Source organism: Schistocerca piceifrons, chromosome 9 (genome assembly GCF_021461385.2).
Source record: "Schistocerca piceifrons isolate TAMUIC-IGC-003096 chromosome 9, iqSchPice1.1, whole genome shotgun sequence".
NCBI lineage: Eukaryota > Metazoa > Arthropoda > Insecta > Orthoptera > Acrididae > Schistocerca > Schistocerca piceifrons.
Window position 1 is genome coordinate 42,030,687 of NC_060146.1, and position 15,113 is coordinate 42,045,799.

Sequence of the window (15,113 nt, forward strand, 5' to 3'; positions counted from 1 at the left end):
GTTTAGGTGTTCGTTTTCCCCGAGCACTGTTCGGGAGTGGAATGGTAGATAGTATGATTGTGGTTCGATGAACCCTCTGCCAAGCACTTAAATGTGAATTGCAGAGTAGAACCCTCTGCCAAGCACTTAAATGTGAATTGCAGAGTAATCATGTAGATGTAGATGTAGATGTAGATGTAGATGTAGATGTTGTATTAATTACCCGTCCTTGGGTGTAGCATTACCCCTTCTGGGTTTCTCCTGCAGTTCTTTTGGGTTCTTGTTTCAAGTGCTTCTCTGTTTTGTTTGCAGTTTTTTCTTCAAGTGCCATCTCCCGGTTTTTTTGAGTCGTCAGTCGTCAAACTGGTCTGAAGCGGCCCGCCACGAATTCCTCCCGTGTGCCAACTCTTCACCTCAAAGTAGAAGTAGCACTTGTAACCAACGTCCTGGCTATATTCCAATCTCTGTCTTCCTGTGCAGTTTTTGCCCTCCTCAGCCCCCTCTAGTACCGTGGAGGTAATCCCCTGATGTCTTAACATAAGTTCTATCATTCCATCCCTTTTGTCAGTGTTTTGCGCATATTCCTTTCCTCTGTGATTCTGCGCAGAACCTCCTCATTCCATCCCTTATCTGTCCACCTAATTTTCTACATTCGCCTGCACCACCACACCTCAAATGCTTCGATTCTCTTCGGTTCTGGGCCTCCCACAGTACGTGTTTCAGTACCAAACAATCATGAGACCGAAACGTACGTTCCCAGAAATTTACTCCTCAAATTAAGGCCAATGTTTCATACTAGTAGACTTCTCCTGACTAGGAATGTCGTTTCTGACCGCGCTATTGTGCCTTTGATGTCCTCATTGCTCCGTCTGTCATCAGTTATTTTGCTGCCGAAGTATTAGAATTCCTTAACTTCATCTACTTCGTGACCATCAATCCTGATGTGAAGTTTCTCGCTGTTCTCATTTCTGCTACTTATCATTACTTTCGTCTTTATTCGCTTTAGTCTCAATCTGTATTCTGTACTGATTAGACACGGGAAGAAAGCCAATGTGCACTCCGTGTGCGTACCGGGGGGAGTCATCCAAGATGTGGAAAGGGTTCTTCCGGATGCCGTGAAGCATAAAGGAAAGGAAGGAATTTATTTAATTTCTGTAATAATGGGTGAGATCACCAACGAGTTTGATTTTCTTACAGTTGTCAACACCTTTAACCCACACTGAAACAGATTCAGATTGATTTATTTTACGATGGCTTCGGCGACAGGTAATACGATTAACCCATATCTCTATTGTAGACCTCTGCGATGTGAAATGTCCGATACGCGATGACGTCACGGCTATTAAAACTTTCTAGCCCTGGAACTTTGTCGACTTCAGGTCCACGGACAAGGACCACGGTTACCCAGCCGTTACCATGTTGCAAAGAATCATTGTTGCTAAGCGTAAAGTTAAGAACTCCACCACAGAAAAATGTGTCGGGCCATGCAGGCGAATTGTGCACCTACATAGTTCTCGGTATTAATAGCAATATTGTCTACTGCTTTATATGCCAACTGCAGGTGGTGGCTCATGTCGGCACTAATGAAGTGTGTCGCTATGGATCGGAAGAGATTCTCTCTGGTTTCCGGCGGCTGTCTGAGTTGGTGAAGACTGCCAGTCTTGCTAGCGAGATGAAGGCAGAGCTCACCATCTACAACATCGTCGACAAGACCGTTTGCGGACCTTTGGCACAGAGCCGAGCCGAGGGTCTGAATCAGAATAAATTTCCTGGATATTAGCTCAAAGATAAATGACAGTAACCATAAATTTAAAATTTACGGAAAAGATTACTTCACTGACATCTTCATCCCGGCTTCCTCCCAACAGCCAACCTACAAATATGAAGCATTTCATCACATGATCCACCGTCTCGTTTCCATCCCTCCGTCCCAAGAAGACTTTGACCAGGAACTTAACACAATTAAAACAATAGCCAAAAATAATGAAGTTGACCTCCACACCATCAAAATTTTAGGTAAAAAGATGAAGAGGAAGCCAGGTCCCTGCTGTCCCCAATGAAAAACACAAACAAACTGGAAAAGAAATGGTGCAGATTACCTTTTATAAGGAAAACATAAAATTGCATAAGTAACATCTTGAAGGCCAAGAGTTTTTGTGTGGTTTTCTATGTCCATCAGACAACAGGTAGTTTCTTGTTCAATGCAAAAGAGAAACAACCAGCTATTAAAAAACTGGAGTTTATAAAATCACAGCCGGCCGTTATGGCCGAGCGGTTCTAGGCGCATCAGTCCGCAACCGCGCGACTGCTACGGCTTCAGGTTCGAATCCTGCCTCGGGCATAGATGTGTGTGATGTCCTTAGGTTAGATGGTTTAAGTAGTTCTAAGTTCTAGAGGACTGATGACCTCAGATGTTCAGTCGCATAGTGCTCAGAGCCATTTGAACCATTTTATAAAATCACGTGCCATGCGTGTCTTGCTACACTGGACAGAAATGGAGATCAATTTGCACGAGGCTTAAGGAACACCTCAGAAGCTGGAGATTTGCAGAACATTGCCTGAACAATAATCACACATACACAATAGATGTACAAGTCCTACACACAGAGGTAAAGGGGGCCAAACTCAACCAATCAGAAATTTTAGAAATTAAAAGACAGATGTGTTTATCTCCACACCTATTTTAAACGAGCAAACCCAATTCAATTATTCACCTCTTTTGAGATGAAGTCACAACTCAGGATAGAAGAAAAAGCCCCAGTCCATCGGAGTTAAAAAGTTTAGTCCAGTCATTTTAGTATTTAACTGCTGAATGTGTAATAATGTATGTAATTTGTTGAAAGTTGTTCATTGATGTAGTTGTACATTAAGCTATGGATCGATACCTTAAGAAGGTGAAATTATTGCCTTATCATCATGTTTATCTGGGCATTATCATCTTTGGGAATCAGTAACATATTAGAAAACACGCTTATAACCCGAGATCTAGGCTGCGCAATATCAACAATAAAATTGTGAAACAAGACCAAACACAGTGTTTGTTTATTAATCAACCCACAGTTGATTCCACCAAAAAAAAATCATCTTGTTTTTCTGCAATAGGAATCATTTCTCAGTCTGTACATGTACGTCACATCGACCGATTTCCGTGCCATACGGATAATTCTTTTGTAGTGCGTCGTTTTTTAGTCTTGGTGTGTTGCCATAGATCGATCGCGTATTACGTTTAGATATTTAGGATGCGAGTTTTAGTTCAACTGTGTGCACTTCGTATTAAGTGTAATGCTGTCGAGCTTCTTGCCTGGGTGGAATATACACGCCTCTGTTTTACTGGGACTGCGACAGAGTCTAAACTGTTTATAGCAGCTGTTCTGAGTGACTAGATCCTCTGAGACGGTTTATTCTCCTCCCTCGCAATATTTACTTTGCGATGCTAGAGCACTCTCGTTTGCACAGCAAAACTTTTGAGATGTTGTTGCGGTTTGTGTATAAGTTAAAAAAAAGGGGAGTCACTTCTGATCCTTAAGGCAGCCCATTTTTTATCTCATAAGGTTTACTGGAACATTTTCATACACCGGCTCGGGAAGTGTGACTTTTAAATGTTGCCTCCAGTGGTTTAGTCAGTTAAACGCAGTGTGTAATTCGTTTCAGCTTCAGTAATAGTCTACCTAGCGACACGGCGTCGTACCTGCAGTTAAATCTACAAAACTGACAGAAGTTTTCTGGCTTCTAGAGCCAAACTTACAACAACATCGGTTTAACTTCAATCCCGCCTGCTGTTGGGGCACTATACTGTCAACAAATCTACATATTTTGATGCAAATCTATATTAATCTCCTGTGAGAATTAGCAAACTATCAGTTTAATAAGTCACGGGTGCAAACATCTAACACGAATCCTTTAAAGAAGTATGGAAAAACTGGTAGAAGCCGACCTTGGGGAAGATCAGGTTGGATTTCGGAGAACTTAAGGAACACGGGAGGCAATACTGACGCTACGACTTCTCATAGAAGATAGATTAAGGAAAGATAAATCTACGTTTACAGCATTTGTAGATTTAGAGAAAGCTTTTGACAATGTTGACTGGAATATTTTCTTTCAAATTATAAAGCTGTTACTGGTAAAATACGGGGAGCGAAAGGCTATTTACAATTTGTACAGAAACAGATGACAGTCAAAATAGTCGCGGGGCACGAAAAGGAAGCAGTGGTTCAGAAGGGAGTGAGACAGGGTTGTGGCCTATCCCAAATGTTATTCACTCTGTATTCTGAACAAGCAGTAAAGGAAACCAAAGAAAAATTTGGAGTAGGAATTAAAGTGCAGGTAGAAGAAATAAAAAGTATGAGGTCTGACGATGACACCTAATTCTGTCAGAGACAGCAAAGGACTTGGAAGAGCAGTGGAATGGAATGGACAGTGTCTCGAAAGGAGGATATAAGATGAACACCAACAAAAGCAAAACGAGAATAATGGAATGTAGTCGAATTAAATCAGGCGATGCTAAGGGAATTAGATTGGGAAATGAGATGAGTTTTGCTATTTGGGAATCAAAATAATTGATGATGGTCGAAGTAAGGGGGATATCCAATATAAACTGACAATGGCAAGAAAGGCATTTCTGAAAAAGAGAAATTTGTTAACATCGGGTATAGATTTACGTTCAGTAAGTCATTTCTGAAAGTATTTGTGTGGAGTGCAGCCATGTATGAAAGTGAAATATGCACGATGAACAGTTTAGACTAGAAGAGAATAGAACTTTTCATATGTCGTGCTATAGAAGAATGCTGCAGATTAGATGGGTAGATCACGTAAGTAATGAATAGAATTGGGGAAAAGAGAAACTGTGGTACAACCTGACTAGAAGAAGGGATCAGTTGGTAGTATACATTCTGAGGAATCAATGCGTCACCAGTTTATTGGTGGTGGGAAGCGTGGTGGTGGGGGGGGGGGGGGGGGGGGAAATCGTGTAGGGAGACCAAGAGATGACTACAGTAAGCAGATTCAGAAGGATGTAGTTTGCAGTAGTAACTCGGAGATGAAGACGCTTACACAGGATAGAGTAGCACGGAGAGATGCATCAAACCAGTCTGTGGACTGAAGACCACCACAACAACAACAATAATAATACAAATTAAATGCTGTTCGTCGTAAGTGCGTCAAGTGACAATGGCTGGGCCAATTCTGCAAATTTTTTAAACATTCATAATAGTCCAAATAAGGTTTCTAGGAAAATAAAAAATCGAAAAGTTGTTCGGAAAATTGAAAAAACTTTTTTTCTGTCCCTTGAAAAGTCTTCAGAAAAAAAATTCGGGACAATTGCAAAGGAAACTCGTAAAATTGCGGTAAACTGCAAAAATCATACGTTTTGTATGCACCTCGACCATAGCTCACTATAGGCACAACGAATTTTTGTTAATACTTTTTGTTTTCTTTGTTTTGATCATTTTGCTCCCAGGAGGGTAAATAGTCAATCGAATGCATTTAATTAAAAAAAAACTGAAAGATCTGGAGAAAAATCTGGAAATACGTATTTCAGCCGAAATTACAATAAAATTGGATTGTTTGTACTTGGTGTTGTTTCGCGATCTGTCATACAAATGTTGTCACGTTATTTCTATTCCAATTCCGATTTGTTTTGTTTCTGCAGGTGCAAATATCGTTTGACAGCCGACTGCCAAATTGCGAATCAAGGCAATCGGTTACATAGTGACAAAAATTGAGTTAATTATTTTCCGTTGAATTCAAATAAATTTATTGATTTACCCACGATACACTGTAAGTTGTGAAGTGACAGACAGCTATACTGTAAAAACAAAGCAAATCAGTTGTCCATGCTCAGCTGAATCGTGATTATTTGCATCGCACATGAACTGAACCGACACAGTTTAATCGCATTGCAATCGCGTCAATAAGGCGGAAGAGCTTAGGTCACAGAACTCGCAATGCCACAAACCGATCGAATTTTCCATCTAATAAAAAACAGAAGAACGTGAAGAGAGAAATGAAATTTAACGGTATCGATAATCAGAAACACGTTCAGCACGTAGAAAGAGAAAATGCAAACGAAGATGATGTGCATAGAATTTGACATCGTCGGTCAGAAGAAACCAGTTGCTCGACATTATATTTGAATAACCGTGAAAGAAGACAGGCAAATTTTGCGTTGAATCCTCATCGGGCTGCATTCCGTTGCAACGTTACAATTGATTGCAATGCAGACCAATCCGTTGCTGTTTAATCGATGGTATAATTGCGCGCCACGTTGTAAGACACGGAAATTCAGAAATGAAGCTCCTAACTTGTGTGTGTGTGTTCACAAAACGACCACAAACTAATTTATTGAAATTTGGACGTCTTTCGAATCAGTGCGTTTCTGATAGTTTCGAACATATACTGAGTTACGCAGTGTGACGAGAATTTACTGAGTCGTTGCCAGATTTCTCTGGCTATAGTGAGATATGTCAATCTGTTGTGGCACTCTTCCAGCATTGAAACTATGAGAATAGATTCTTCACCATTTGAAGAGAGGAAATAGAAGACGTTCCAAGTGCCAAATCTAGTAGTTATCACGACAACGAAAAACCAGTGTATATAACTGATTTTCATCCAAAAAATTTAGAAGATTTTCTAATACCACAAAATGAGGCTGTTCAGCACTTGACCGAAGAAAAGGAGACAAATTAGACAATAAATACTTAATTAAGGTCGTTGTAAGAGCCGTAACAGGAAACGGACTTCGTCTAAGTGCAAATAAAACAGTTTTTAGAAGTTGGCTCTTGCACGAAAGAAAACAGCAATAAGCAACTGTTAATAATGGTATTCATTTACACAAATAGAGCCGTTACGTTACTAGTTTCGCACTGACATATTCATCTTCAGGCAGCTGTTCACGTTTATATTACCGGTAGATTAACTTAACGCCTAATGTTTCGCTCGCGTAGGCTGAAGCGTAGCATCAGTTTTTTTCTTTTTTCCATAATCGAATTTTTATATCGTTACGCCCACTGATCATGCGTAAAGTTATGCACTATAAAACAGTTAGTGACCTTTTATATGGCTGCCAGTCTTAGCACTATTAAATTGTTACAATAGATTTACTTTAATTTCGTACAGAGAATTGAAAAACGAAATAGAAAGATCGGGGAAGTGGTTCTAAACATACTAGTGCCAGTTAGTAATTACACCCAGTACTGAAGTCTCTCGTCTCAAACTAATATAATTTCATCATTAGTAATTATTCTTTTCCGAAGTAATTACAAGAAAAATACACTCCTGGAAATTGAAATAAGAACACCGTGAATTCATTGTCCCAGGAAGGGGAAACTTTATTGACACATTCCTGGGGTCAGATACATCACATGATCACACTGACAGAACCACAGGCACATAGACACAGGCAACAGAGCATGCACAATGTCGGCACTAGTACAGTCTATATCCACCTTTCGCAGCAATGCAGGCTGCTATTCTCCCATGGAGACGATCGTAGAGATGCTGGATGTAGTCCTGTGGAACGGCTTGCCATGCCATTTCCACTTGGCGCCTCAGTTGGACCAGCGTTCGTGCTGGACGTGCAGACCGCGTGAGACGACGCTTCATCCAGTCCCAAACATGCTCAATGGGGGACAGATCCGGAGATCTTGCTGGCCAGGGTAGTTGACTTACACCTTCTACAGCACGTTGGGTGGCACGGGATACATGCGGACGTGCATTGTCCTGTTGGAACAGCAAGTTCCCTTGCCGGTCTAGGAATGGTAGAACGATGGGTTCGATGACGGTTTGGATGTACCGTGCACTATTCAGTGTCCCCTCGACGATCACCAGTGGTGTACGGCCAGTGTAGGAGATCGCTCCCCACACCATGATGCCGGGTGTTGGCCCTGTGTGCCTCGGTCGTATGCAGTCCTGATTGTGGCGATCACCTGCACGGCGCCAAACACGCATACGACCATCATTGGCACCAAGGCAGAAGCGACTCTCATCGCTGAAGACGACACGTCTCCATTCGTCCCTCCATTCCCGCCTGTCGCGACACCACTGGAGGCGGGCTGCACGATGTTGGGGCGTGAGCGGAAGACGGCCTAACGGTGTGCGGGACCGTAGCCCAGCTTCATGGAGACGGTTGCGAATGGTCCTCGCCGATACCCCAGGAGCAACAGTGTCCCTAATTTGCTGGGAAGTGGCGGTGCGGCCCCCTACGGCACTGCGTAGGATCCTACGGTCTTGGCGTGCATCCGTGCGTCGCTGCGGTCCGGTCCCAGGTCGACGGGCACGTGCACCTTCCGCCGACCACTGGCGACAACATCGATGTACTGTGGAGACCTCACGCCCCACGTGTTGAGCAATTCGGCGGTACGTCCACCCGGCCTCCCGCATGCCCACTATACGCCCTCGCTCAAAGTCCGTCAACTGCACATACGGTTCACGTCCACGCTGTCGCGGCGTGCTACCAGTGTTAAAGACTGCGATGGAGCTCCGTATGCCATGGCAAACTGGCTGACACTGACGGCGGCGGTGCACAAATGCTGCGCAGCTAGCGCCATTCGACGGCCAACACCGCGGTTCCTGGTGTGTCCGCTGTGCCGTGCGTGTGATCATTGCTTGTACAGCCCTCTCGCAGTGTCCGGAGCAAGTATGGTGGGTCTGACACACCGGTGTCAATGTGTTCTTTTTTCCATTTCCAGGAGTGTAATTCACCAAACATATATTAGGTCTACCAAAAAATATATCCATTACAGATCCGTTTCTTTATCTATGCAATTCTGAAAAAGCCGATTTGTTGTGATGACTGTTAAATAGTTTTCATTTCTTTAGTTCACACATTGTAACAGCTTCTAAGCTTTTCACGCTAATTAAGGACACAGAAGGTTGGGCTTTTTGGAATGTACTTCTGATCAAAAAGCGAGTCTGCTTCCATAATGAAGTCTCTTCATAAAACTTTTCATCCCTTAATTCAACCCCCCTAAGGCTGAATTTCAAAAACATTGAAACATGTATTTTTTTATTTCTAAGCGAGGAGTCAGTTAACAGTTTTCAAGAATGTAGCTTTAAAATGCGTTAATAGTTTATTAGTAACGTATTATTTTCAAAGAAACTGCCATCCACCGTTTCACCTCCTGCTGAAACAGATATATTTTTATTTCTCGCCGAGAAAGCGAGTACAAAATTTCGTAGTTCCAGTTTCGAAATTACGTTGAGAGAGACGTATTTATAAAATAGATTTCATCGCCTGTTTCAACCTCTTAGGATCCTTAGCGGTTTGGGCTGAGTGATGATCAGTCAGTTAATGATTCAGGACGTGTCGTTTTACATACAGGAATTTGTTGTTGGCTGTTTCTTCAGCAACTGCTGTAAATAGTATCACATACAGTATATACGTAAATAGTTCTGTGAAGATCAACGTGTCGATTCTGATCCAGTTACGGCGCAGTTTGTCAACAGTGGCTGGTTGCCGTTTTCTTCTTTGCAAGAATCATCTTGTAATCTCTACGCATCTACGGTCTCAAAAAGTCGGCTGTCGTCAAAATAACACAATGAAAGTTTTTGGTCCAAGTACGATTAATATTGAGGTGGCACGTTTTGTTTGTGATTACACAAGTACAGGAATACAGGATTTGGGTTTTAACTAATAGAATTGTGCACAGTCAAGGCCACGTCACGTATATATTAGATTTTGGAAATCCAGAGGTAAGTACATCTTGCCGCCCCTTGTGCTAACGCATGTTTGAAAGACTTCCTTCGTCATTTGGCACCTGGATCAGGAATATGGACATGCAGCGGAGTACCGAAAACACAGCAGCACTCAAAACATATTTGGCGAAAAAGTGGCTCTTAGAACATTTTCGGTTACCGCTCTTCATTTGGCTTCTGCTGTTCTAACAGCAGCCGTGTTTGCATTCCATATAATAGGAATTAGGTTCCACCTCTTTAACCAAACAATATTGTCTTACTGAACAAATCTATTTCAGCACATTTGTGAATTTCATATTTTCCGATCTATGGAAAATACAAGATGACTTACGTAATATTTTTTGCAACGAAAGTTAAGCGTAAAATATTTTATATTTATTGCGATTACTACCTTAGCGTCTGGTACGTTAGATTTGTCGGATCTGCTCTAAATTGTCACATAGCTTGACATCTATAACAACGTAATGACTTAATGATTACTGAAAATCACCTAGGCTGTATTTTTCACATTTATCGTGTTACGACTGATTTCATTACTTTAAAATTTTCAGGTTGCCAATTCGTGCTGAAGTCGAGACATAGATGGTCTGGTTGTCCTATATAATCTTACAGACAGCATGCAGCAGGACTGGTCGTAAACATTCTGCAATGTAATGTTTAAGATCAGTGTTCTTGGATGTTGTCTTTAACATTACATACGACAACCAGACCAGCTATGTCATGTTTTCAGCAAAACTCGGCAGCCTGAGAATATTAAAGAAACGAAACCGCTCGTAGCACCACAAATGTGTAACGCATCTAAGGTGGTTTTTATTATTATTGTTGTCAGGCATGGGCTCAACATGATCAAGACTGAGGTAATTTTTTTTTTGTAACAGAAATAGCAAATCACTTTCAATTTATCCGTAATGTCATTCGGTGATTACTCACATTTTTTCTCATATGTACGACACTCTGTAGCAGAAAGATGCACAGAAACCTGAATCACATTACTGTGTTTCTTTACAGCCTTCTACTAGAGACGAACATACATTTACTTTCTTACCGTTCATCCACTCTCTACTTCTCTTTACCTTCACTCTTGCTTAGACACTCTTTTTTTCTTCAACTTATACTGCCCTGAGACTCGCATTTTTCTTCAGCTTTTCCTGTCTTCCTCACACTCTCTCTCTTTTCCTCTGCATCATCTGTCCTCTTCTCCTCTTCTCTTCTCTTCCTCTTCCTTTCCTCCTCCTCCTCCTCTTGTATCCCTCCTCTATAAAAAAGGAACGATCATATTTCTATCACAAGTTCTACACATTGTCTTTAAATAGCTTCAGACAAATACTAACTCCACTCTGCAGCAGACTACACGGAATCGATTGAGAGATCTGTGATAGCCATTAGCATACCTTACCAGTTGTGGATATAAAATATTTAATAGTGTCGGTCTTAAGATTTTTGTACTCTGCTAATTTGTCCCTTTTGCGGTCTTCCTCTTTTCCTGTTTGTATCTTTCGTCTCTTCCTGCGTGTCCTTTCTTGCCTGTCGTACTCTTTGTTTTGGATCTGTCGCCGGGGTTCGCACACTCCAGCGAACGTCGGCGCCATAAAACTCCCTTCCTCCGTAAACTGTTTGGCTCCAGTCTCGGGTACCTTTGTGACGCTAAATAACGGCCAGATGAATATCGGAGCGTTCTCGGTGCCAGACAATTCCCTTTAATTTCGGACAGGTAATTGCGAACTTCCAAGAAAACCGTCTTAATGAGGCAGTTATTTCAGTAACGGGTGCATTAATTCTGAATGAGATTTTTCTCCATTAACAGTGCCCCCCCCCCCTCTCTCCCAACACCGCCCCTTCCTCCCACCCTCTCCCACTGGCCGGTTACGGTGCTTTTTTTAATTAAGGAGTAATAAAGTCAGCACAATGGAACTGCAGAATTATGTAAATTAATTGAAATTGTAAGCAAATATTTTGATAATTAGGAGGAATAGCCGTCGTCATTTGTAACTTATTTCTAGAAAACCGAGGGAGGAAGCGGCCCATCGGCGGTAATAAAAAAGAGTTCAAGCCTTTTGCAGGAGGGGATTATTTTTGTCTGTAAAGTTAAGCAGATGACTTTACATAATAAAGTGAAATAAACTGAGTTTATGTTTAGGTTTTAATTTCAGATAAGACGTTAGTGATGGCAAACTTTAATAGCATTTTGTATCGGTACGGTACAACATTAAAGTGAAGCTGAAAAAAAGCAGCAGCGAAGCTTTCGATTTTGGTTCCCATGTGGATCAAGTAAGAATTTACATGGCTCTCCTTCAACGCTAGACGAAATGATAACGGTGAAAACAATTACTAGTTCTTCACGTACCAGTAAGCTGAAAAATACGGTTTCAAGTACACGTTTATGTCTTCTCATTTAACCAAACACACTTCTTATATGAAACTTCCTGGCAGGTTAAAACTGTGTGCCCGACCGAGACTCGAACTCAGGACCTTTGCCTTTCGCGGGTAACTGCTCTACGAACTGAGCTACCCAAGCACGACTCACGCCCCGTCCTCACAGCTTTACTTCCGCCAGTACTTCGCTTCCTACCTTCCAAACTTTACAGAAGCTCTCCTGCGAAACTTGCAGAACTAGCACTCCTGAAAGAAAGGATATTGCGGAGACATGGCTTAGCCACAGCCTGGGGGATGTTTCCAGAATGAGATTTTCACTCTGCAGCGGAGTGTGCGCTGATATGAAACTTCCTGGCAGATTGAAACTGTGTGCAGCACCGAGACTCGAACTCGGGACCTTTGCCTTTCGCAGGTAAGTGCTCTAGCAACTGAGGTACCCAAGTACGACTCACGTCCTGTCCTCACAGCTTTACTTCTGCCAGTATCTCGTCTCCTACCTTCCAGATTGTGCAGAAGCTCTCCTGCGAACCTTGCAGAACTAGCACTCCTGAAAGAAAGGATATGGCTTAGCCACAGCCTGGGGGACGTTTCCAGAATGAGATTTTCACTCTGCAGCGGAGTGTGAGCTGATATGAAACTTCCTGGCAGATTAAAACTGTGTGCCGAATCGAGACTCGAACTCGGGACCTTTGCATTTCGCAGGCACGCTCCTTTCTTTCGGGAGTGCTAGTTCTGCAAGGTTCGTAGGAGAGCTTCTGTAAAGTCTGGAACGTAGGAGACGAGATACTGGCAGAAGCAAAGCTGTGAGGACGGGGCGTGACTCGTGCTTCGGTAGCTCAGATGGTAGAGCACTTGCCCGCGAAAGGCAAAGGCCCCGATTTCGAGTCTCGGTCGGGCACACAGTTTTAGTCTGCCAAGAAGATTCGTATCAGCGCACAATCCGCTGCAGAGTGAAAATCTCATTCTGGACACTTCTTATATGCTCACTAGTCGCCCAAAATATTACTGCATCTGCGAGACGGCACTTCGGTCGGCTTCTCATGAGTCTTTATAGTGTTGTTTCGTGAGGACACTCTAAATCACTTGATAGGCCGGCTGCTGCGACCGAGAGGTTCTAGGCGCTTCAGTCTGGAACCGCGCTGCCGCTACGGTCGCAGGTTCGAATTCTGCCTCGGGCATGGACGTGTGTGATGTCCTTAGGTTGGTTAGGTGTACGTAGTTCTAAGTTCTAGGGGACTGATGACCTCAGATGTTAAGTCCCATAGTGCTCAGAGCCATTTGTTGCAGTATGTGTCGATATCTGGTACGTCAGAAGCGCTTGTGCTATTGATCTGTAGATGTAATCGTTTCATGTACTCCATATACACTTTTGCAACAATAAATCTTGCAAACATCTGAAAGGTGATACTTTTTTCGGCGGAAGATATGGACAAATGTCTTGAAATCACAGTGCGATGTGTTTTCCTTAGTCACCACTGTACTTGTTTACCGTAACGTCTCCTCGCGTTTCAGATAACGGATACGGGCGGCCAACAGCAATAATATTGTGGTCGGGTAAGTACATACAAAGGAGCCCATAGACTCTCTAAACAATGACAGGATTGGTTTCCACACAAAATATTTGTTAATATGTCAATACACTTACATATTTGAATTAGTCATTTGCCGGTTCAGTGTACCATAGATGCAACTTATAGCTAAGATGTGAAACGACTTGGTTTTACACCTGTAATATACCCTGTCAAAGGAAAATGTGACAACGTGTTGGTCAGTTAAGTGATTTTCTAACGTGCATACAGTGACATATACCTTACTACCTCGAGAAATTTGAGTCTCATCTAGTAATGGAAGCTCAAGAAATGAATTAAAATCTGTGCCAGGCCTTCTTGCTTACTGGGCAATAATGGTAGCCATTACACTACCGCAGCACTCTGGCTAACATCGCTGCACGGACTATTCAATTCCCTCCTCAACACAAACTTCAGTCGATATCTCCACAGTGACGATCTAAGAAGGGGAAAATAAGCTGAAGAAGTCAAGTTTGTGATGGGGAGAGCATAGGACTTGGGTAAACCGTGCAGAAATGTTAGCTGTAGTCATGTTGTGATTCCTGCATGGTAAGAAAGGAGACCAGAGTTCAGGTCCTGGCAGTGGTATCAATTTCAGCTTCCATCATTATCGAACGTAATGACAAGTAGGATGAATGAGATTAGTAGTAAACTTAACATCAAATCTAGGGACTATGAAGTAAAGTTAAGGAATTCCCCTGCCATAGAAGCAAATAGACAGACGAAGGACAAAGCAAGGAGGACGTAAGATGGAGACATTGTTGTTGTTCTGGTCTTGAGTCCTGAGACTGGTTTGATGCAGATCTCCATGATACCCTATCCTGTACAAGCGACCTATATCCTTCTGAATCTACTTACTGTATTCATCTCTTGGTGTCGTCTATTTTTTACCGCCCACGCTTCCTTCCAGTATTAAACAGGTGATCACTTGTTGCCTCAGAATGTGTCCTACCAACAAATCCCTTCTTCTAGTCAGGTTGTACCACAGATTTCCCTTTTACCCAATCTTATTCAGTACCTCCTCATTATTTACGCGATCTACCTCTCTAATCTTCAGCATTCTTCTGTAGCACCACATCTCAAAAGCTTCTAATCTTCTCTTGTCTAAACTGTTCGTTGTCCATGTTTCACTTCCATACATCGCTACACTCCATACAAATACTTTCAGAAAAGACTTCCTGACAAACCTATACTCGATGTTAAAAAATTCCTCTTCTTCAGAAACGCTTTTCTTGCCATTGCCAGTCTACATTTTATATCCTATTTCGATCATTATCAGTTATTCCGCTCCGCAAATAGCAAAACTCGTCTACTCATTTCCTAATCTAATTCCCTCAGCATCACCCGATTTAATTCGACGACATTCCATTATCCTCGTTTTGCTTTTGTTGATGTTCATCCTATATTCTCCTTTCAATAGAGTGTATCTTCTGGTTGTTATTGTACCTAAAATCGGTTACCTCCTAGAACTAAAATGCGATCGCTGAAGATGTAGCGTGTTAC